We start from the raw sequence: 24,699 nt of genomic DNA on the forward strand, positions 1-24,699 counted from the left end.
ATTTACTTAAGACGAAAAGAAGAGAAAACAAAAGAGGTCGAGACACCGGGAGCCGAGCCGATTCTTCAAGGTAATCCAAACAGTAGGATCCCTTTTGGACTTTAAGGACGTCTAGGATGCAAGCATGTAAAATTGCACACATTACGTTATACACGTTACTGACGTGTTGTTAACCAAGTGATGGATGGATGGATGTAGGGAAAGAGATGCACTTGAGGTGGGATAATATGTATGTACGACGACTACCTGAGTTTATTATCCAGAGAGTGAACCCCCATAATAATAAAATTTAAAATGCGACCATTCTCGATAGCAGAAGATGTGCAATAATTCTGAAAAATCCACCAAAATTTCTCATTGGAAAAAATATTGATGTACAAACACATCGACTTTATGACTTATCTGTCTTATCCAAGCAAATATATGGAACCAACCATCACATATTCTTGTGATGCATTGTTACGTGATGGGCTAAGGAAGGTGTAATAAGTGAGAAGAGGAAGGACGCCCTTTGGTGGAAAAGATCATCTCGTAGGAAGGAATGGAATGGAAAGGTGTGAAAAGTAAGTTTGGTTTGGAATAAGGGATGAAATGAAATGAGCTGAAGGACGGGACGACGATTTGTTCAGGTAGGTCGGGCGAGTTCAATAAATAGAGAGAGAGAGACAAGACAGGTAAATAGTTAGGTTTGGATGGATTGGTGACATATCAGGATTTCTGACTATTTTTCCATAGTGGGTCAAATCACAACAGTTTGACAGTTGCATAATGGGAGGAACTGGACTAAAGTCGGGTTTTATTGTGTGCGTGTATTCAGTCCACTTTAGTGTGAAGGGAGAGCATTATCAATAATTTACGACTAAATTTCAATGATTTATTTGTAAAGATACTTATATTCTTTATAATTCACCAAAATATTTAATCTCACATGGTATATATTAATTTAAATTAATCTTGGTCGTCCTATTTTTTCTATATGAAACCAGAAACCATTTTGAAGAATACCAAATTTTGGCATGGGTCAAAAATATAATCGATAATGCTTTATCAATTATTTACGACTAAATTTCACTGATTTAGGATTTTATTTGCAAAGACGCGCAATTTTTTGGAATTAATGAAAAAATTAAGTATCTTAATTAATCTTTGACTTCTTTTTTTCTGTATTAAAATATTTACGACGTCAAAGAATCCCAAATTTTCTCATGGGTCAAAAATATCATATTGCTCTCATTTATTGGATTGATTACTTTATTAGGGAAAATCCAGTAGCTACCAAGCAGCTAACAAACATGACATAACAATCTGTACTCAGAATTCTATGCACCTTCTCGATATATTATTCTAGAGATAAGTAATTGCCAGGTGTAATAAAAGCAAATACAATAAAATGCATGAAAACATCGTCACTAACCTTCGTGCAGGATCTCAGTCGGGGATGATTGCATGTTAAGAATCCAACTTTCTTTTCCCTCGATTGGCCACCTTTGCTTTATTCGAGCGAGATAGTTTTATTGGGGTCCTCCAACCAAAAGTTTCCACTCCAAGAAAGAATCCCAAACCGTTCCCGTTACTTACACGTCCGGACAAAAAGTGGGGTCGTAACTGTATCCTAATCTTGTCGTCTGGAGGATGGAGGTTATCAAAGTCGTCGCATCATCGTTAGGTAAGGAAATGTAACATCTCAGGAGGTAAAGAATGTATCAGTTCAGGTACAAAAAATGGAGGACAATTTCAATCACAAAAAGTTATCACTACTACGAATTCATGTCGTTTTAGCACTTATTTCAAATTGTATGTCACAAAATTCTAACATAAGGTAACGTCAAAAGATATACGTAGTTTAATTTTATGGGGGATTTTGAGACAGTTAATTTAATTATTCACGTAATTTATCTTCTCAATCAAGTCAAATCCTTCACCTCACCAAAAATCACAGCTCGTCCAACAAAATCCATTCACATGTATCAATCCCACCCAAAAAACATCTCATAAAAAATCTCACAGTAAAACTCCACACACACAAAGTCGAATAGTCCCATTCGTTCTCAGCGAGGCAAATTGAGACTCAGCAGCTCTCTCATTCATCCTCAAGCCAACTTTCACCCACACATCACACACATTACACACATCGTCACGTTAGTTCGTATCGTATCTCAAGTTTCCTCTTCTTTTTATCACTCACTCACACACTCACTTACGTCGTAAATCGCTCCCTACTTACTTCCACCCTTCTTTCTCTCTCAAGATGAAGAAGAAGGCCGTCAAGAAAAGTCGTCTTGTTCGTAATGGTGCGTATGTGCTTGTGTGTCGATTCTTTCTCATGCCTTGTTTTGCTGGCTGGCTTTTCTTTCCTGTATTGCCAAATCTCGTGTCCTGTAAACCACCACCAGCACCAGAACATCTTCCCCATGATAATAATGCATGAGAAGTAAATGTATGTATGCACTACGTACGTACATACACGTTTAAGGTAACTTTACGTGATGAATATTCACCTCACTTGCCATTCCGAGACCAAAATCTAATACATCAATGTATCATCATCTCGCAACAATTTCTCCCCGTTCCTACTCATGAGAAGAAATATGTATACAAGAAACTTGGAGTAAGGTGACTGAGGTGTGTATTTTGTAACAATGTAGAAGTAAATCTTCACAAGAACATGTCCCCTGAGTTGAGTCAAATCGTGCCCGTGTGAGAAGAAACTACCTCAGTCATGTTATTGTTTAGTTAATATCGTCATGTTCCCTTTTAGTACTAGCCTTATTTTTGTCTTCATGTTCACTCCCCGCGGGACAATGTCCCCACGGTTGTTCGATGTCCGCATCATCTCCCCATCTTATGCAAACCCCTCCCTCCCCTATCCTACCATGTTAATGTCCCCACACCTTCCGCGGCCACTGTTTCATATTTAGCAGCATGTATACATGCATATGTACCCACCAATAACAAGTAAGTACATCATCTCTCTCCCTTCACGAGAGAATGTACCTTTCATGAAATGAAATCGTTTTCGTGACATGATAAAGAAAGCTGAAAGTCACATACAAAAGTTTACCTACCTTTTGTGTGAGTCAATAATTATTAAAGAATCATAACTTGTACATAATAATAATGGGATAAAATTAGGAAATAAAAATCCTAAAACAATAAACACTGATTAATTTCTTGGTGGATGGATAAATAAACAAAGAAATAATGGTTGAATGTGTATGTATGTGATGTTTTTTAAGGCATTCTTCTATCCTTAAGAAAATGATTTCTTTAATGGAAACGAATATTTTTCTTCCTGGGCCACATTTATGTAGTTTTTGATGTATTATGATATCACGCATGCATGTGGATGAGACAAAGTAGAGCAGATTTGAGAAGATGGGCCCCCCGCTGGGGTAAAGAGATCATCATCATCAGAATATGTATGCATGGTCTCTCAGCACATTCATTTCTAATTCCATTATTATCCATCATGTCTCAAATTAGAGAATGGGAACGGAATGAGATGAATTACTGCGAGGAACGGAGTATGAGAGAGGACATTGGCCAAAAAGGAACCCTTTTCTTCTGAGCCGTATCTCACATATTATTATTATTATTATTATTATTTTAGTAATTCTGCTAAAAGTAAGGGAGAAATGAGATATGTATGGGTAGATAAGGAGCAGGTTTATGTATGAATTGTGCAGGTGGGTGCATTAGACGTATTGTTATGCTTGAGAATATTTTGCCCTAATGGAAATGAGATTTCTCAAGTTGACCACAAACAAACAAAGTATGTGTGAGTAATCCAATCCATTACGGGAGGAGGAAGGATTTTCATTCATTCGTTATTGTCTCACCTTGAATTGTGTAAGACTAATCGATGTGTTAAAAAAAGATGAGAAATTTCGGGGGGTAGAAGATGTTTTTAGAGTAATAATATGAAAATTTTTCGTATGAAATTAAAGTCATTAAATATTTTTAAAAAATATGTTTAAACAGAGACAAATATTAGATTAATATAAGTGGAATTAAGGTAAAAGGTCATTTATTGAAAAAATATGAATTATGGAAAGTGGGTTTGAGATTTTTTATTCGGAAATGTCGAATTTCAGCGTCGAATAAGTTTTTTGGTAGATTTAATATAATTTTCTTAGTATTCAGATTACGTAATGGTATGGTATGTAGAGCATTATATTTATTTGGCTTATTTTCCATACTTACGATTTAGCACTTAATCAACGTGAATAATTATGCAAAGTTTTTCATCCTTACATAAACTACCGAGTAATTAGTTAAAATTTTTGTGTATCTACCTAAATTAATTTAATTAACAGAAACTAAAGAAATAGCGTGGATCATCACCGTTTATATCACCATCTTTACACAAACAATAATCGTAATAATAGCTTGCTCACATTCTCCTGCATGATACCATCATCATCATTTTCATCACATGATACATAATTCTTCTATACTTGGTGGATGGGATGTGATGCGACAAAAGGTTTAAAATTAATGAAGCATTGGTCACGACATGAGAAAAAGACAAGACACAGGAAGACGACGACGACGAGGACAAGGAACGTGGACAGAAATAAAATTCATCATCATCTCATGAATTCAATCTTCCTCCATCGCTGTATTTTAAAAAGTTTGCATATTTTCAGTTCAAACTTTGTGTGCCTGCTCTTATTCAATGATATTTTACTCATTCGTGTCCTGCTGATGAATTAGAATGACAATTTCATGCCCGTGTGGCGCAAATGTGGAGCAACCAATGGAATCCAATGTGTGTCGTTGAATGAATTTGCAGGTGTGGGAGAAGAAAGAAATAGTGTTTTAAAAAAGGTGAAGAATGTGTGGATGGAAAAATATGGGATTATTGTAGTTTGATTAATAAATACTTAATTTTTTTGTGGGTTATCTTAGATAACTTATCTTTCAATGAGAAATAATCAAAATTGGGGTTTTAAGTGGATAAAGTATTTCGGTTACCAGTTTTGAAGATCGGTTACTGGTTGGTTCAATTTATATGTAAAGGTTATGTGCGTAGTTTGTAAAATAGGGTAAAAAATAAATCTACAAAAACTTATCATTTATTGGACAAATTTATTGGACATTGTTTTTGTAAAAAAAAAGTTTTTTGGTAGATTTAGTTGCCAAAAAGTACTTAGGTATGTGAAAATATACATTCACATGTACTGCTACTCAGGTTGTTCTTACAGAATTGGGATTATGTATTGCGATTAATATGATTTTCAGTTATGCCACAGATTTCAAAATTATTCGGAAATTTAAAAAAATGTGTGAAAATGCCTACACAAAAATTAAGCAATGCCATTCCCATTCCACGCTCCAAATTTACTTTCATACACTTTATTTAGATTTGTCTTTAAGCCTCGCTCTCCATTCTTCATCTGCATCTCTCTCATTACACTTCTTCTCCTGACAGCAAAAAACCCGCACATGATCTTCACAGAATGCACACGAGTGAAGAAGTTACGTAGTACGTAACATAAATAACTAAGTAAAATATTTCATGGGCGAGTGAATCCCTAAAATTATCCTCCCATTGTATTCTGATTAGGCGACGAAAAACTGGGAATAAGTCGAGCACACAATTTTGTCACTTGCTCACTCACGCTCTCGAATTAATTTGCCTTTTCCTCCTTCATTTACTTATTAGTTTCATCTAAACTAAATATGTATGCGCTCATCACCAAGCAAAAGACGTTCACGTACACAGACAAAAAACGTTTCTTTTTCTGCAAAACAAAAAATTTCCAAAATTTCCTATTTGTACAAAATCATCTTCATTTTGGGTGTGGTCATAATAATAAGCTAAAGATGAAGACATCGATAGGATGATATGAGATCTGATCCATTTTATTAATTTCTTCATGTGTAAATCTTCCCCCCAAAACTTGCACATTCTTAATTCATGTACACAGAAAAAACATGTTCCTTTTTCTGCAAAACAAAAAAATAAAAACAGTCCAAAATTTCCTATTTCTTTTTTAGCACAAAATTCCTCATAATTTTGTGTGTGGTCATAACAAGCTAAGGATGACATCGATATAGGATAGTGCTTATCACCAAGAAATTCACATACACAGAAAACCATGTTCCTCTTCTACCAATACAAAATTAAAATTAAAAAACAATTCAAATTTTCCTACTTCTTTTTTAATATACAAAATCCTCCTCATTTTGGGGTGTGGTCACATCATCACAAGCTAAAGAAGACGACATCGATAGGATGATACCACGAGATCTGATCCATTTTATTAATTTCTTCACCATCCACCTCGAAAATCTTCAACTTGCACATTCTCATCTCACCCACACCACCATGCACCACACAAACCACGACCACACGTCTCGGAATAAATTTACATCATCCAAAAGAAGACGAAGAAGAAGAAGAAATGAACACGTAAACCAAAACTCATTCGGATTCTGTTGGTGAAAGTCAGCCTTGGCCAGGAATGAAGTCGTAATGACGATGTCGCCTACCCAAAGGGTATGGGAACGCGGAACTCTCTGGTGGGGATACTGGTGGCGTGGCTTTCTTCATCATTACTTATTACTTTGGTCCCATATTTTACATACAAATTAACCACATCTTCATTCTCCATGTCTACATCCGTGGTGCATCATATTCTTCATTATTTCTTACACGAACGGACGAAAGCAGAAGAATCGGAGGCGAGGCAGGTAGTGGAGTGGATCACAAAACTGGTCGTGCTGGGACAGGGAGAAAGTCAAGAGGAGGAGAAAGTAGCCTCCATAAAGGAGGGAATTTTTGGATAAACTTTTTCGAAAAGAGGGATTTACAGGGAAAAAATTATTATTTTTGAACCCGTCGATCATAAATAATGTATGGATTTCCCTAAATTTTGAAATAATAAGTTGAAAAGTGGAGATGAGAGGAATAAGATTTTGATGAAGTGTTTTCTTATTCGATGTGCAAATTCACGTTTCAAATGCAAATATTACACTTCTCTGAAGGAGAGCAAATTACTCTTGGTGCTGGGCTTGGATGGATGAGCAGGCAGATGATGATGATGATGAGGAATGGTGGCGAATCATGATTAGTCGTCGGCTCGTTCTTTTGGATGGCTTTCTCTCTCGACGGCGGCTTCTTCTTCTTCTTATTAAACAACAAAGTTTGTTCGTAGTATTATTATTATTGGGAGGAGTGATGTGGGTTCAATATTATTAGTGAAAATAGACAAAAATAATATGAACGGATGGGTGGGTGGTGGTGGTTGGATGGGTGAGGAGATTTATTGCGGGGGTAAAAATGAGACGACGGAAATTTCGGAATGTGTAGAATAATTGTTCATCAGTTGCATAAGATGTAAATATTTGTAGATTCTTAGAAATTCGGTATTAAAATAGGACCGAGATGTGTTCATATATGATACTAAAGTGGTATTGATAAGTAATGTTTTATAGTGATTAAGTCGGTATTAAAGTTTTACCACATCTGTAGCACAATTTTGATACCAAGCGGTAGTAGCTTTAATACCGAGAAATAAACATATGCGTGAATATGCGAGATTTATAACGGTGTATGTCGTTTTTGGTCTAATATGTAAATATGAATTGGACGTTTAGCGCTTGTTTAAAAAGAAATAAAGTATGATTCTTTAACATATTTTGGTGATATGGTAATTTTGTGATGCATTTATGTTGATCGTAGAATTTCAAAAAGTTCCCCCAAAATATCGTTAAATGGAAATGTTCAACTAAAATGCCAAAAAAGGAATTGTTTGTTTGTTTGCATTAGTAATATCATAAAAGATTTTGGTCCAGATTCTTTATGCTTTGTTTTTGTAACATAATTCTGTACAACAATTATCGTTCATCCAGAATAAATGGACCATCGGAATTCTCCGGAGGCTAAATGGCCGACCTTGCCATAACTAACAACATGTAAAGTTTCAAAATTAATTGCACGGTCATTTCTTGATGGATTTTCAAAATGGCGCACGTTTTGGAAACCTTGGACCCTTGGGCGAAATATATATTTTCAAATTTTTGAAATTTGGCCCCACCCACCAGTTATCGAGGTCACAAGGTCAAAAAAATCAAAAGACATTGCCGTATTGAATTTCAAAATTCTGCAAGGGAATTCGAAAGACCTGGGTACAGATTCTTGGCGGATAGTCAGGTCATCGTATCCAGCGGTTATCTGGCCGCACCCCTTCATTAGGGGTCAATGGTGGGTGTGGTCAAAGGTCAATTCCCAAGAAATACAATAGAAAAAATTCTTACCACCGTAGTTTCTGAAATTCAACGTCACCATTATTCATAAACTTCATCGTGCACCCCATCTGAATGACCTCACCTTATCGTAGACCTCATGACGACAAAGGGGTGTGGCCATCGGCGCTTCTGCGAATACCCAACTCATATACGGCATGCGACATATCATTCTTCTCAGCTCGATGGGGAGATCAAGATTAAATATTTGAAATTTGGAAACCACACCCCCAGTGGGTGTGGTCATCAGCTACTTCTCCATTTTAACGAAACCACGTCATGCGACATATCCTTCTTCTCAGCTCAATGGGGAGATCAAGATTAAATATTTGAAATTTGGAAACCACACCCCCAGTGGGTGTGGTCATCAGCGATTTATCGATTCTAACCAATATCATGCAATATATCATTTTTCTTAGCCAGATGGGGGGATCTTAATTGCATAATTAAAATCTGGAAACCACACTCCCACTGGGTGTGGTCATTATCTACTTTTCGATCTTAACGAAACAATGTCATGTGATGTCATTTCTCTCATCTATGAGAGAGGATTCAAATAATATACTTCAAATTTATGATGGACACCCCACTGGGTGTTTTCCTCGGAATCACACCAATTGGTGGACACGGCAATTTGATAAGTAGTCTGCATGATTCTTATATTTGCGGAAGTCATGGACTTGGGGTGACTTTTTTTCTTCGCCCACTGGACGTGGATTCTAAACTTACTGATTCACCCGAGAATTTCTTTATATACAGCTGGGCAAAATTAGACTGAATTTTTATTTTCAAATCGGATGTCTACCGACAATGGAGGTCTCCCAAGTTGGGAGTCCCAACGTATGCTCACAAATTTTTACTAGACTGGAATCAGTCGGTCACAAATAGGAAGTAATTTAATGTATCAATACAATTTAGTACAATTTAATACTTGTAATTTAATACAAGGGGAATTACCGTCCAAAAACGTAACAAGTTTCCCAAGTGGAAAGCAACATCTGAAACCACTCAACCTCTACTCTGCTCTCGCGCTTCCTCTGTGTGCATCTACGTGCACAAGTGGAAGAATTGGTGATATGGCAATGAAGGAGGAGTTAATTTGTAAACATTTTGTATCATAAAAGTATTGCACATTGCCAAAGTCAATTCAGTAATAAATCGACCTTCGGACAAGTAACAACCTTCTTCATCCTCCAGCCAGCTCTTATTGCCAGGCCATACCCGCCGCCATCATAGTCATCCTATCATCGTCATCACACTATCATCATCCGCATGAAGGGTCATAAGGCGAACGAGAACTGGCTCACCGGGTAGTAGAGGGACATTGGGATTGAACCAACCAATGAAGGGGGAATAGATTTCACACCTTAATGCTCTTAATTTCCCTCCTGTTGAATGGAAGTCGCCTCTAATTTTGCATAATTCTGTTTAAATTTCGTGTCAAGGATGGGTCTGATTACCAGAGACCATTTGAATCTGTTCCTAAAAACCCGAAATCTTTCGGGTAAAATTTTTTTTTACTCATTCTAAATTGCTCCAAAATTAATCCTTCTGACTTACAAAATGTCAAAAATGAAATTGGCAAATGGTGACATATTCCTGCAATATGGGGAGCGCAGCAAATTTGGAAAGTGAAAAATGTGCCACCTTAAGGGGAACGTGTTCTCCTCTTTTTACTTATTCAGTCGCAAACCCCCAGACGAGCTGAGAAAATTGTATCACAAGGCATGTTAAAACCGAAAAGCCTTCGAGTTCAACTCCCAGTGGGGTGTGGATCGTGAATTTGAAGTATATCGTTTGAATCCTCTCTCGTTGACGAGGGAAATCACATGACATTGTTTTGTCAAAATCAAAAACTCCCTGATGATTGCACCCATTGGGGGTGTGGTTTCCAAATTTTGCTTATCCAATTAAGATCCCCTCATCTGGCTAAGAAAAATGATTTATTGCATGATAGAATCGATAAGTAGTTGATGACCACACCCACTGGGGGTGTGGTTTCCAGATTGCAAGGTGTAAGTCGTGATCTCCCCATCGAGCTGAGAAAACCTATATATCACATGACGTGGTTTTGTTAAAATCGAAAAGTAGCTTATGCCCACACCCACTGGGGGTGTGGTCTCCAATTTTTAAGTATTCTGCCGTTATCTCCTCGTCGAGCTGAGAAAAATGATATATCAAATGACGTGGTTTCGTTAAAATGGAGAAGTCGGTGATGACCACACCCACTGGGGTGTGGTTTCCAAATTTCAAATATTTAATCTTGATCTCTCCATCGAGCTGAGAAGAATGATATGTCGCATGACGTGGATTCGTTAAAATGGAGAAGTCGCTGATGACCACACCCACTGGGGGTGTGGTTTCCAAATTTCAAATATTTAATCTTGATCTCCCCATTGAGCTGAGAAGAAGGATATGTCGCATGACGTGGTTTCGTTAAAATGGAGAAGTCGCTGATGACCACACCCACTGGGGGTGTGGTTTCCAAATTTCAAATATTTAATCTTGATCTCCCCATCGAGCTGAGAAGAATGATATGTCGCATGCCGTATATGAGTTGGGTATTCGCAGAAGCGCCGATGGCCACACCCCTTTGTCGTCATGAGGTCTACGATAAGGTGAGGTCATTCAGATGGGGTGCACGATGAAGTTTATGAATAATGGTGACGTTGAATTTCAGAAACTACGGTGGTAAGAATTTTTTCTATTGTATTTCTTGGGAATTGACCTTTGACCACACCCACCATTGACCCCTAATGAAGGGGTGCGGCCAGATAACCGCTGGATACGATGACCTGACTATCCGCCAAGAATCTGGACCCAGGTCTTTCGAATTCCCTTGCAGAATTTTGAAATCCAATACGGCAATGTCTTTTGATTTTTTTGACCTTGTGACCTCGATAACTGGTGGGTGGGGCCAAATTTCAAAAATTTGAAAATATATATTTCGCCCAAGGGTCCAAGGTTTCCAAAACGTGCGCCATTTTGAAAATCCATCAAGAAATGACCGTGCAATTAATTTTGAAACTTTACATGTTGTTAGTTATGGCAAGGTCGGCCATTTAGCCTTACAATATTATTAACATTGGCCGATGGTCCGTCTTTTCTGGATGGACCATAGTGTTGGAATATTTTATTGGAATGTTCCAAGTGCTAAGTGCCATAAAACTTCTGCTTAATTAATGAGAGCACTTTGGCGTTTCAATTTTTACAAAATCTTTACCAATTAGCAAATCACAAAGTAATGAATCTCTTTCTTTTCTGTCTCGGCTTTTACCGCATTTTACTTGAAACAGTTCTTATTTTTTATCAATAATTGATACATTTAACTTTCAGCTTTACTTTATACTCAATTAATAATGGAAAGTGGTACACAAGACATTTATTTATTTCCTTTAGCTTAAACGCTTCTCTGCTTAATGACGAATATTAATCAAAAACCAAATTATTAGATTTTTATAAAAGTTAAGAAACTTGTACAAATTTTTAAAGAAATCAACCCAATCAAACTTGTAATCTATTATTACCAACATTTTCGGTGTTCGTACGTCCTTCAGTCTTTGTGTCATCTATCTGCTGACCTGTCTTCTATTATTAGCCGCACCTATTCTGAGCCGGAGTGGGTCACATGTCCGCAACAATACCCTAAAATCTCTATTTATAACAGGGCTGACTTTATATTTATTGCATGCATTCATGCATTGTTATGTCACCAGCGTAAACACGGCAATATTCCTTTATTCACACACATCCATCCATTTACCTGCCTGGTCAAGAACTGTCAGCAGAATTGTATTCGTTTATCCATTGTTCGTCGTCGTAAGGATGCGTCGGGTCTTTAGAAGATGCGTATTTATAAGGTAATGGAAAAAGGTTGACTTTTCTTACCTTGACTGACGAGACGTTGATTGACGAGACGGTAAAGACAGGTAAAGGCTGGATCATGTAAAAACGAGAGGTTGACATGCATACATACGCTCCATGTAAGATGCTAAATGGGTAGATTTTATTATTTTAATAATACGCAGTGTGCGGGAATATGTATTGCTTATTTTTTTGTAAATCTACATTTACCAATAATTAAAGAAGCAAAAAGTAAATTATATGTGAATTAAGTGCAATCTTCTCACTCTATCTCCCAAATTTCAACCGAAATCAGTGTAATTTGGGCACAAATTATTAATTATATAGCTGCAAAATCCAGCTTAATAAATAAAACAATCGCAAATTTTTCGTAACTTCAAATAATTCTTGCCATCTTATAACGGAATTATTCACATTTTGCATTCTACATACATCCGAATACCTATTTCAAGAATTGCAAAAAAAGCTCATCTCTTTAAGAGATCATAACAGACTTTTTTTTAACCATCGTGCAAAACACATCCACACCTGCGTAACGTTCACCCTCGCATGCACAATAAACACCACCACACCTGCTCCCCACAATTTTTGCACATATTTACACAGAAAATGAGACAATTTTCATGCTCAGACTGCGCATCAATCAATCAATCATGCCATCGAGAAATTGGAATACATACACGAAACTGATGTCAGTTTGGGTGGTTTGGCTTGTTTTTTCTGATCTGCTTGAGCTCCGTCAGTTGTTGCGTCAAATCAAGCAAATAATGTCAAGTGCAGGCAGATGATGATGAGGAATAAGGAAATTAAACCGGTTGACATGTGCCATGCAGGTGGCAAAAGTTATACACATTTCCTCCGCGATTTACACGCATCATTAATTGCAACGAGTCGACTTTTGAATCAAATGCCGAATGCATGCACACTTGCACTTGAAAAGAATAAGTGATTTTGATTTGGTTAAGGCACATTGGCTTTGGGAAGAAGAAGAAGAAGATCGCTCATTTATTTATGCCACCTTCACGCCCATGGTTCACGAGGCGGTTGGTTGTGCTTGCATGAATTTTCTTGTGAGTCTGCATTTCTCTCTTCTACACTTTTCGGAAATAACAGACAGAGAGATGAATGAGGAAAACTAGATGAAGCAAAACCTTGCAGAAATAATTTGCAGTACGAAATAAAGAATCGTTTCGTTGACCTGATCTTATATTTTGGGTGATTAAATAAGTTTAAAGGTTTGTTTCGGGATAAACCAAGCGTTATTAAGAGGACACCTAGATTTTTAAACTAATTTAGGAAGAAAACTGGCTAATTTTCGGGACAAATTAGAGAATACAATAGTGCTAGCTTTGAAAAATTTTGTTGCATTATTTTGTTGCATTATTTTGTTGCATTATTTTGTTGCATGATTTACACTCCATTTTATTAATAATTGCATTTTTAGAGTTATATATTATGCAGTAGGTTAAATCAAAACATTATAATTAACATCCTGTCAATTTTTTTACAATTTAAATATCGAATTCTTTCCCTAGATCAAAATTTTATCGTTTTTACATTAATTTCTCAAACCAAAGTAAAATACCAGGAACGACGTGTGCGGAATGATACGCCTATTTAAAGCAAAAAAAAACATCGTCTTTATCCACCAGTCCAGTACCGTACATGATAAAATGCTGTTGTGTTCTTGCTGCATGCACCAGTTTTTTTCTTGTTCTGCTCAATGAACGGGATCAATTTTCATCGTCATCATCTACCCGATCATTGCATGAGATTGGATTGGGTGTGATGTGGTGTGGTGTGCTGTGATATATGGAAGTAGCGAGATGATGACTTTGGGAAAATCAGATTTTTACCCAAAAATGTGAATTTTCCTGAAAAAATTGAGCTGCCAAAGACCACATGAAACAAAATGTCTTAAAATTTATGTTCTTCTTCTCCTAAAACATTTCCCGATTTATGTAAGCAAATGTCAGAAAGGTTATCGCGATCGATGCTTATCAGTGTAACGACATGTTTTTTTGTTTCATTCTCTGCCTAATGATGCACCACTTACACGAGTAATTTATGAATTGCCGAGTATGTTATTCGCCTTTCTTGTTATTTTTCTACAAGAAACTAACGATTTCCTTGAAGCTAATAACATTATAAATATTTACATTTCGCAGACTCATTAATTTCATAAAAGGATACAACAACATTCGATTAAAAACATTCTAAAAATCTGCGCCATTCATTCGAAAAACCTCCCTCAAAAAAATAAAAAAATCAAATACGTACGTAATTCGTCGTGCCGTCCACCTGTCGAATTTCTTCCTTATCAGATCTTTCCCTGAATAAAAGGACGCTGTGTAAAATGAAATAACTGCAATTTTTAAGCTACCCCTATTTTTAAAAAGAACGGGATTTCCCTTCAATTAACTTTCTCATCAAAAGATTAAGGCAACACGTTATCTCTTCATCATCATCTCGTAATAAATGTAATCTTCACCCCTCAACTCGACAACACACATAATCATAAATACAAAGTGGCATCATCATACAGTGGCCGCGGAAGCCGTGGGTGGGGACAGAGGGGGATATTAACATTCCAGATGGGGTTTATCTAACATGGGCAGATGTCGCACAACCCTGGGGACATTGTCCCCACACCACTTCTTCCGCGGCCACTGTAAGCTCAAACCTTTTTTCTAATTTTCTCTTGTGTGTGAATCTTGAATGACTCGGCAAAAAAAAAATATTCGCAATGAGACGAGTCGCGATGCGTGATTCCCTCACACAATCTTGGCAACAAATCTCATAACGAGAAAGAAAGGCGGACTGTATCCATCCTTTCATCTGCGCGAATCGAGCTAATTGTGACTGAGTGAGTGAATAAAGTGAGTTAATAAAAGCCATGCAAAGAAGACTTGCTTTAAGAAAGAAGAAAAAACAGATTGACGTGTTCACAACGGTTTGATGGATACGTGAAGATTATTCTGCACACGAAATCACGTCGGGGAAGAAAGGGTTGTAGACTTTTCTTCTGACAGAGAGAGAGATGAACAGAAGGGTTTGTTAGCCTCTAGTTTTGCTTGCTAGGCATTTTATTTATGAAAGTCTATCCGGATCGTGTGTGTAGAAAAGGACTAAAAAGAGGAGGAAGGAAGGAAGACGTTCAACTCGGGGATGATATTCTGATTGGATGCGCATCTTGGGATTGGCCACATGTATGCATGTTCACTTCATGTGTGTGGTGTGTTGTTGGTATGTGAAAATGGTAAGTATGCATGTGGATATGTGCGAATTTGTGTGTATGAGAGAGAGAGAGGAGTTTGATAATAATGGGAGGCGTGATTTAATTGCGGAGGTGGGTTTAGATTTTGGTTTGGTGATGTGCTTGGATTTTTTGGAGGTGATGTAGTAATTAATTAATAGGGATGAGGTGAGATTGATGGGTGGAGTAGATTTTTTTAAGAATTGATGTGATTATTAAATTTGATTGTTTTACTGGTAAAAAAAGTTATAATTTGGGAAATATTGTTTGTAAAATTTTGCATTTGTAGGAGTTTCAAGCCCGTTTGATATTTTCGAAATTTGATGCCAAGCAAATTATGTAACGCAGGTTTATTATGAATATTCAAGGATTTCGAATTATTCAAAATTGATACGAATAATTTGAAAAATGGATATTGTGCTTTGATTTTTCAAATTAAAAATACAATCACAAACTTCACTAATTTTCTGAAAATATATACTGATTGAATTTAAAGTCGGAAAGAAAAATATAGTAAAATTTAGATTATAAGTTACAAATGAAGATCAAGTTTTTCATTTGTAAGAACTATTTTATTGCATTAACAACACAGAATTTTTTTGTCGTCTCTGGATTATTCGTCGTCCGTCATCCTCAAATCCATATATTTTGTACTCTCCTTTGCTTTTTTTGCACAATCCATATTTTCACAATCAGCCGATCCAAATCTCTGTTTTGCCCTGGGTTTTGTTGTATAATCGTGTCGTTCACTCATGCACTTAAAACAAAATCATCATCTCTTTATCAAATCCCGTCTTCTTCTTTACCTTTCCGTCTTTTTTCTTACTTGTCATTATTATTGTTATCATTATTATTATTGCCTGCTCACTCACTCACTATCTTCCATCATCATCAGCATCGTCTTACTCATCATGACTTTATCCGACCGATGTGATGTGATATGATTACATTATTCAGTCCAAGAATCAAATTTAGATTGGCATGAACTGTCTCTCTCCGCGTATTCTCTTTCTCTTAATGTGTACAGGTTGGAAATGGATCTACAAGATTTTGATGCGATAAAAACCAAAGACACACACCGATCATCGTCAATTTACATCTCTCTTTTTTCTTAGATGAGGCTATAGTTACTGCAGGAAAAAAATCATCTAAGTAAGCAATCACTACGGTTTTGAGAAGCTTAATTTTTTCAGATCTAGGTCAATTTCCATCCGATTTTAATGAAATTAGTGTCCAGAGTCAATTATGGCAAATTAGAATTGAACTGTCGACCAGGAGGCTGGAATAGTGCCCTGTTCCTGAGATATGCAGGAAAAACACCATCGAAAATGTGTTTTATTAAGATTAGAAAAAAATAAAGGCCTTCATGCTAAATGTAAATGAGCAAAAAGTTGATACATATTTTTTATAAAAATACAAAATTAAAATCCTGAAAATCAGTTTAAAACTGAGAAAGTTTTGATGGTGGTCAAAATATTGCCTCTCCCACCACCACCAAGTTTAGTTGCTAAGGCCCACCACTCAGCAAATTGATAATTACGAATAATAAAAGGGTACCCTAGCTTACACTACTTAATAAATTACTTTCAATTGCGAATAAAAACTATTAAATAAAAGAAACCCAAAAAAGGAAAGCTTAGATGAGACTTAAGAAGTGCGATAAAAAGTATTTAATAAATTTCTTCTCCAGTGAAGGGTATAGAATTTTAATATTTCCAGCATCAGCGCCCCATTTCATTCACTATCATAGATACAAATTATACAATAACTATCAAATTTCAAATATGATGTAGCGAAACATATTAAAATCATTTGCTAATTGTTCTTGTTACTAAAAAATTATGAATGCTTGCAATTATACTTAAAGTTGATACATAATATACAGGTCTTACCAAATAGTCGATTCCATTCCCCAGTAATATGCATACGTGAACATGTTGCTTATATAATTTAGTATAAAATAAAATGGGGCGCTGATACTGAAAATATTAAAATTCTATACCCTTCACTGGAGAAGAAATTTATTAAATACTTTTTATCGCACTTCTTAAGTCTCATCTAAGCTTTCCTTTTTTGGGTTTCTTTTATCATAAGCAGAGGGCGGCTATGTATTTATTTTCAGCTTTTTCATTTAGTGACGACTGACGGTCAAACTTTTTGAGTGTGTTCCCAAACTGGCAAAGATTTCAAAAATTTTAAAATATTTTTTTTTTTTTTTTTTTTACATATTTATAGGTTTTCAGACATACATTTCTGCTGTTTGAAAAAATGCGTAAATCGTTTAAATAAATTTTCAAAAACACGTTTTGTAAATATTTCAACGATGTGAGACGAATTTTTATGCTCAATGAAATTTTATTACAAAAAATCCAGAGGATTTCTACTTAAAAATACAAATTTTGTGAAAATTGTATTTTTATGGTGTTATTCGTATTTACATACATAATTCGTAAATATTTTAGCGGCCTTTCTTTCGTAAATATTTAATACATATTTTTCGTGAGTATATATCCGTCCTCTGTTCATAACCATTTTCCATCACAAACTTATTTTTTTATTCGTGTAATTGCGCGTGCAGAACGAACAAAAATAAATATAAGATATATAAAATGACAGTTTGATTACACGATTCGGAAATGATTTTGATCCCGCAAAGTCAATTTATCAACAAAATCAACACCATTTTTGCACACATTTAAACCCATCGTGTTGTTTTTATTTCCGTTATTTAATCCACCTCTATAAAGCAAAGCAACAGTTTTAACAAGGATGTAAGTAAACGATGAAGTGATCCGATTAAATATTTATCATGATTTCTTTATCGAGGAAATTCGATGTATCGGCTTTTTTGTAAAGAATAAAGAGAAATACGAAGAACCGTTCTCTTTAAATCTCGTGTAATGGATCATGACATGCGTAAGTATGCACTAATGATAAAGAAGAAATGATGGTTTGCATGATGCAGATTTATTTTATTATTATGCAGTGCACTCAAATTGGTATTAAAATCGGACCTGATTCTGATTTAGGGGGATCAGGTCGTGTGATTTTTTAAAGTGTATGAGCTTTTGCGGTCTAGTTAATAAGATCGAGTCTAAAAGTGGACATTGTTTAAGGTTGAGTCATGAATGTCGTGCGTGAGAGTGCAAGAAGAACAGAGAGAAGGAGAGAGAATATTTTGGAATAAAAAAGTTGGTGGATGGATGTAGATTGTGGATTGTAACGTTAAAAAGCATAATAATATTAATAAATATGTAGAGCTAGGAAATATTTATGGTTAAGTTGGGAGCCAGAAATAAATTTTGTAAAAGTATAGAAATTATGAGTAGGTTCAAAATTTAGGTAATGAACCAACAGGTGTGAGTACATAGATAATTAAGATAAGGGTATGTTTTTAGTTGAGTACCTATATTCATAAAAATTGATGTGAACAAGTTTAATCAAAATTTCTGAAAAAAAATTTTTATTTTCTAGAAATATGAAAATAATTCTCAAACTGTTATCCAATAAAGATTACAATGATTTTTTTAAGTCAATTTAACATAAAAGGTAAACAAAACACTAAACTAATCCTAATTCTATTAACGAGAACATATCCATGACTTTTTTGTATGAAACTAATTAGCGAATTCTTTACCGATTTTGACAAATCTGTAGAAATATCACAATTCATTTAATAATTAAAGTTAAAATTATGTGCAATTCTTAAATAAATAAAATGTTAATCATAAACTCTAATCTGATTCATATGTAGTAATTTAAACCAACTCACTTTGATCTCTTCACATTTTTTTCGGTATCCCTTAATTCCACTTGTGATACATATATTCACATCGTCAAACCCATCATCAGGCAGGCACCTGCACACACAAATAGTCATATTTATTTTCTGTATACGAATAGTCATATTTATTTTCTGTATACGAATTATTTAAAATGATGGGCCTCACATTCTTCTTCATCCTCACACTAAATTTCGTCTGGATGCACAATTGCACCAACTTTTTGATTCTGATTCCTGCAGCTGAAGGGAGATCACGACTTGGTTTTGTCTCCCGACTTAAACTTGCGGAATCCTCATTATGAAATGAAATGCATAAATGGATGAATAACAGAGAGAGACAAATGCTCGTATCTGTATGAAGACGCACACATAGAAGAAATCCCACAAGAAAAATAAGACAACAATGTGAAATGACAATGGTCGTAGTAATGCCCTCGTGTAGAAATAAAAATATGATAATATGTGCATCCCAGTGTGGTGTGATTGCCGGGATTATGCACTCCTATTGTGCTCCAGAGATGAAATGACAATGAGATGCTAAGTGCATTTCTCATCATTTGGTTGGTGCAAATGTGTGGATTGGATAGTTCAAATTCAAATTCAAATTCAAATTATGGTTTAAATTTAGATACGTTTTTTTTGCTAGAAAAATGCAAAAAAATTAAAGAAATGTCGATCAGTTGATCTTAATCTATTTATGCATGTAGAAATAAAACTGTTAAGTTTCACAAATCGGTAAAAAAAAAACAATGACATTTTTTTCAGAAATGAGTGGATGATAAGTTGCAACTTTTATCAAATAAAATAAACAATTACAGATAAATAAGCTGTAAATGAGTAAAATTCTTTACCAAAATAAGTAAGTGTCATTTATTTATTTAGGTGGGAAACAATTTTTATGTGGCCATTGTGGCGACAAACTTTTGTATTTGAGTAAATAATGCATTCTTACTTTATTTGAAACGAATGTTAGAATGTGAAATGCGGGTTACAAATAATAAGTACCACATGAAGAGAATGATTTAATGACGAATCGTCATTGACGATTAGATTTTAATTGCATTTTACTCCAATTTGTTAAATGTACACTACACACAAATGAATATATGTATAATTCTGTATTAATGGGCTTCACATATTTAAACTATGAAATTATTTTAATTGGAAAAAACTATAACTATGAATTTTTTTCATGAGAGAGACGTTAATTATAAAGTCATAAATTTTATTATGTTCAAACTATGTAGTACATACGTTGGAAGAAATTTACAGAACAGCAAACTATAATTTTTATACTCCCAGATATTGATACAGTGCAAAATTATAATCTGGCAATAAATAAATTGCACATGTTTTTGCGAATGAATTGGAACACTGGAGGAAAATTACGTAGGTAGAACGGTAAAAAAAACCATGCTTCATCTGTAACTCGAATATCGTCAGGAAAAGTGGAATCGTCACCTTTCTCAGAACCGAGTAATGAAAGAGCGTCCAAGTGAAGAAATCATATGAATTTAGTTAATAATGAAGGTGCCAATTTATTTAGCGCAGTTCGGCATAATGCAATGTATGCAGCTCTACTTTGTACATATGTACATTTTTTTAGTTGTACATTTTATTCATTTTTCATTTCATTTTTCGTCGTATCGATCTATTCAAATAGTGTTTTGTCACATTTTAAACACACATTTGTGAAGTAGATATATTTATAAAGTGTGTGGTTTGACTTTCAGGGAATAATATTTTATGAGGTCCGTATAATTTTCGAACCGATTCATGTTTCACAGACTTATTACCTCACACACTTCCCCTGATAATGGAAACTTATTAAATAATAAAATCAGTTTTAAAGCCAAGACATGTATTATCCCGAATTTTCAAAACTGAACAAAAATGCCGTCGTCAATTTTCTATATGAAAATGTGGTAATTGAACCTGATTAAAATTGTCCCATTCATTTTTCCAGTGAAACAATTTTCCTGTTGTAAACAAATACAATGCAACAATTCTACTAGTGATGAGGCAAAAGAGACACATTCATCGTCAGCCTTCATTATTCGTCAGGATGTGCACTTCGTAACGACTGAGGAGGAGGAATAAAAGTGAATGAAATTGGTCGTCCTAACGTGTGAATGAATGAAATATGCATTGAAAACATGCTGAATAAATAAATAAGTACAAATGACAAAGAAGACTTCCACGCATAGAAAGAAGTTTCATACTTAATTTACAGGCGACAGAGTGCATTTCGCAGATTCAAGTTTTGTCAACTTTATTTTAAAAAAGTGAATGCAAAAAGTGTTGTTGGTCAACTTGTACGGACAGACATCCACATGTTCAGATTTATATTAAAAACAAGCAGATTAACACCGTGCAAAATAATTGGAAAATCAGGAGTTTCAATACAATTTCGTAATTAAAACTTTCCAATAAGAATGATAGAAATTGTGAGCTCACACATACATTGATAAAATTATGAAATGGGTCAGGACTAGTACTTTCAAAATTCATTGATCTTTAATACCGATTAATTTCCAAGCTAAATCAGTTATCATACGAGATGGTGTTCTTATATAAGTACTCCCTTTGAGTACACTTACACTTACATAAAGTTCTGCTGGTAGATAGATATAGATATTTAGTAGGTACTGCTAGTACCTATGTCATGCTGGATGGATGGGATTAATCAGCTTATAATCGCCGTGGCCAGCTTTCTCTCTTCCCAGCAAACTTCTGACCACAGCAAAGCAATGTCAATAATAATCAGTAATATGTAACATAAACATTGAATAAGGCAAACAACTCGATGATAGAGGAAGATCAAATAAAGCGCATTTCATAAATAAGTAAGTTATGGGGACGGAATTTTCAGCCGCTGAAACCACGTGCCCACAAGATTAGTATTAGAGGGGGGTTGAAATTCAATTTGGACATGACCCCATCAGAAGTGAAAAAGGCGTGAATGGGTGGAAAAAAGGCCTAACGAGTTAAATATCATTACTTTTTCTATAAAGACTTACATAATTTAAGGAAAGGACTGATGTATGTATGTACTGGAAGAAAGATGAGATGTGTAACCCGCTCAGCTAGGCAGGATATTATGGCAAAAAAAATGCAACGGGATGAAAGCAAGGTAAACTACTATGTAATCAAATCAGCCAAATATTTGATATAAAGAATTTTTGAAAAATATTTGTGTAAAAATAACCACTTAAAAATACTTAGACAATATTCTAGCTCAAAACAAGTAAGTAAATACGAGAACAAACTCAAATTCATACTTATCAAAAAGTGCAATAATTTAGAACCAAGTACCAATGAATAAAACCATTGTATAATAAAATCTCGTCTTCTTTTTCTCTCAACTTGTTGTGCATTCGTGTCGCTCACTCGTGTTCTTACTTAAAACAAAATCATCTCTTTATCAAATCCTTCTTTTTTCTTGCTCGTTATCATTATTATTATTGTCTGCTCATCATTCTCATCTTTTCCATTCGTCATGACTTTATTTCGATGTGATATGATTACATTATTTGGTTTGTCCAACAATCAAATTTAGATTGGCATCATGGATTGTCTCACTCGCCACTTATTTATTCGCCCCGTACAATTGCAGGGATATGTATATCGAGAAAATCTAAAGCTCAAGATTTCAGGAGATAATAAAATAAGCGAAATTCTTACACAACGGTAATTTCAGGCTGAATTATTAATCCAATTCCAATCCACTTGCTCATTCAAAATGAATAAAAAAAATACGACCACGATTTTTTATCGCCGAAATTAACCTAATTTTCGCAATACCATGACCTCACTTCTAATTTAAGAATATGGTCTCAAATCTTAAAAAAAAGTAATTTACATATTTCGTTTACACTCTAGTCACAAAAATTCGCGGAGATTGTCTTTGATAAGAAACTAGCGAAATTCATGGATGAAAAAATGACGTGATTCTCCTGCATGATTTGATTATTGATGACGTTGTTGTTCAATTGATATGCATACATTACGTCGGCTCTTTGTAAAAGGTGGGCCGAATTAGTAATAATCATCTCAATCGGGTTGTAACACATCATGATTTAACCACGAAGAGATGATAAAGAGGTAAAATTGAGACGGCTGTTTTGCACGCAAATTTATTTATTTTATACTCGAGATGATTTTGATTTATTTAAAGTTTATCATTTTTTTGGGGTTTATTTTTTTAATAAATGGATAGAGAGAAGTTCCGTTTCCACTTTATGTGTGGTACGATTTGCACTTTGAAGGTATGTATAGCGATTAAGATATTGTTTAGGGTTGATTTTCTGAGTCGTGAGTGTCGTGAGAATGGTATGCATTTTTGTGATATGTGAATAAATATATCGTATCGCATCATAATAATAATGAAATAAAGATATGACGATCATGGTGAAAAATGCGAAATTAATTTAAAAAAGGTTAACTTGCAAACTGTTGAAATTCTAAATTATACATACTTAAATACGTAAATATGTATTGAGTAAATATCTATTAACCATTAAAAATATACTGCCAGTCAAACTAATCCTAGGTAAACAAAAAATGCAGATAAGAATTACAGGGTATCGTTGTGTGTGAGTCTCAATCAGTCTCAATCTGCCTCCCAAGACGACTTTCTCCTCCTCCAACTTTCTCCATGCATGCATTTTAGATGATCAAGTGATAATGTTCTATTATTTCTCAAAATTATGGTCTCTCATTTGTTTTCAAATTATGAAAAACATATGTTTGGAAATATTCCGATGGAAAATCATGCCTGTAAATATGCTATGCAAGTCTTATCTACCTACTTGTTACAGTCCCGTCAGGTAGCATTTGTTATTTTCTTAAAGTAAATAAATGCGAATGATGAAGTATGAAACGCGTATACATTCAAGTAGACAACATAATTTAAAGTTTGATCTAGTTTTTTATGTAATTTTGCAAGATATCCACCCAACTTATGTTTTATAGTGAAGGATTTGTGGTACTTGTAGGCTTTCCTTTATTTGAAATTTCCTATGAAATTATAATATTACCGCATATGAGCATTAAGGTGCAACTTGGCATTTGACTTCTCGTCATTGACCCTATTTTAGAACTCGACCGAGGGTCAAAAATTAGAAGCACAATGGCGAAAATGTTGAGGCGTTCGGGAAGTTTCCACGGACGATCAAAATAAGAAGGTGACGGTATATACTTATAGAAAGCTGACGTACACATTATACTGGACTGGCCTGGCATTGTTGAGGAGCCAACAGTGACCGCGGAAGCAGTGGGGACGTTAACATTGTAGGATAGGGGAGGGAGGGGTTTGCACAACATGGGGAGATGATGGGGACATCGAACAACTGTGGGGACATTGTACCTCTGTCCCCACGCTAGTGGTCTCAACGGTGCGGTTCGGTTCGGTTCTTGGAAGAACCGGTTTAGAACCGAGAACCAGAATTGAAGAACCGAAACAGAACCGAACTTTTTTTAGTTGGAACCGAACCGCAACCGGACCAAACCGGGACCGAACCGGCGGTTCGGGTCAAACCGG

General features: G+C 35.2%; 1 protein-coding gene and 1 long non-coding RNA gene across 2 annotated transcripts in view; both read right to left on the bottom strand.

Annotated features, from left to right (window-relative positions):
- Positions 1-2,418, bottom strand: part of LOC110852721 (broad-complex core protein isoforms 1/2/3/4/5) — a 35,839-nt gene extending 33,421 nt beyond the window's left edge. The window contains exon 1 of the mRNA XM_035853867.1: positions 1,415-2,418. The gene's annotated coding sequence lies outside the window, so the exon portion shown is untranslated. The remainder of the gene's footprint in view (positions 1-1,414) is intronic.
- A 16,516-nt stretch (positions 2,419-18,934) lies between these two features.
- Positions 18,935-19,577, bottom strand: LOC118436241. The gene is made up of 3 exons (XR_004835301.1): positions 19,324-19,577; positions 19,146-19,233; positions 18,935-19,024 (listed from the first exon to the last, which is right to left on the bottom strand). It is a non-coding gene; the product is annotated as an uncharacterized LOC118436241 (long non-coding RNA).
- Between the last annotated feature and the right edge of the window lie 5,122 nt (positions 19,578-24,699).

This window comes from Folsomia candida, unplaced genomic scaffold, assembly GCF_002217175.1.
Source record: "Folsomia candida strain VU population unplaced genomic scaffold, ASM221717v1 Fcan01_Sc007, whole genome shotgun sequence".
In the NCBI taxonomy this organism is placed as follows: Eukaryota; Metazoa; Arthropoda; class Collembola; order Entomobryomorpha; family Isotomidae; genus Folsomia; species Folsomia candida.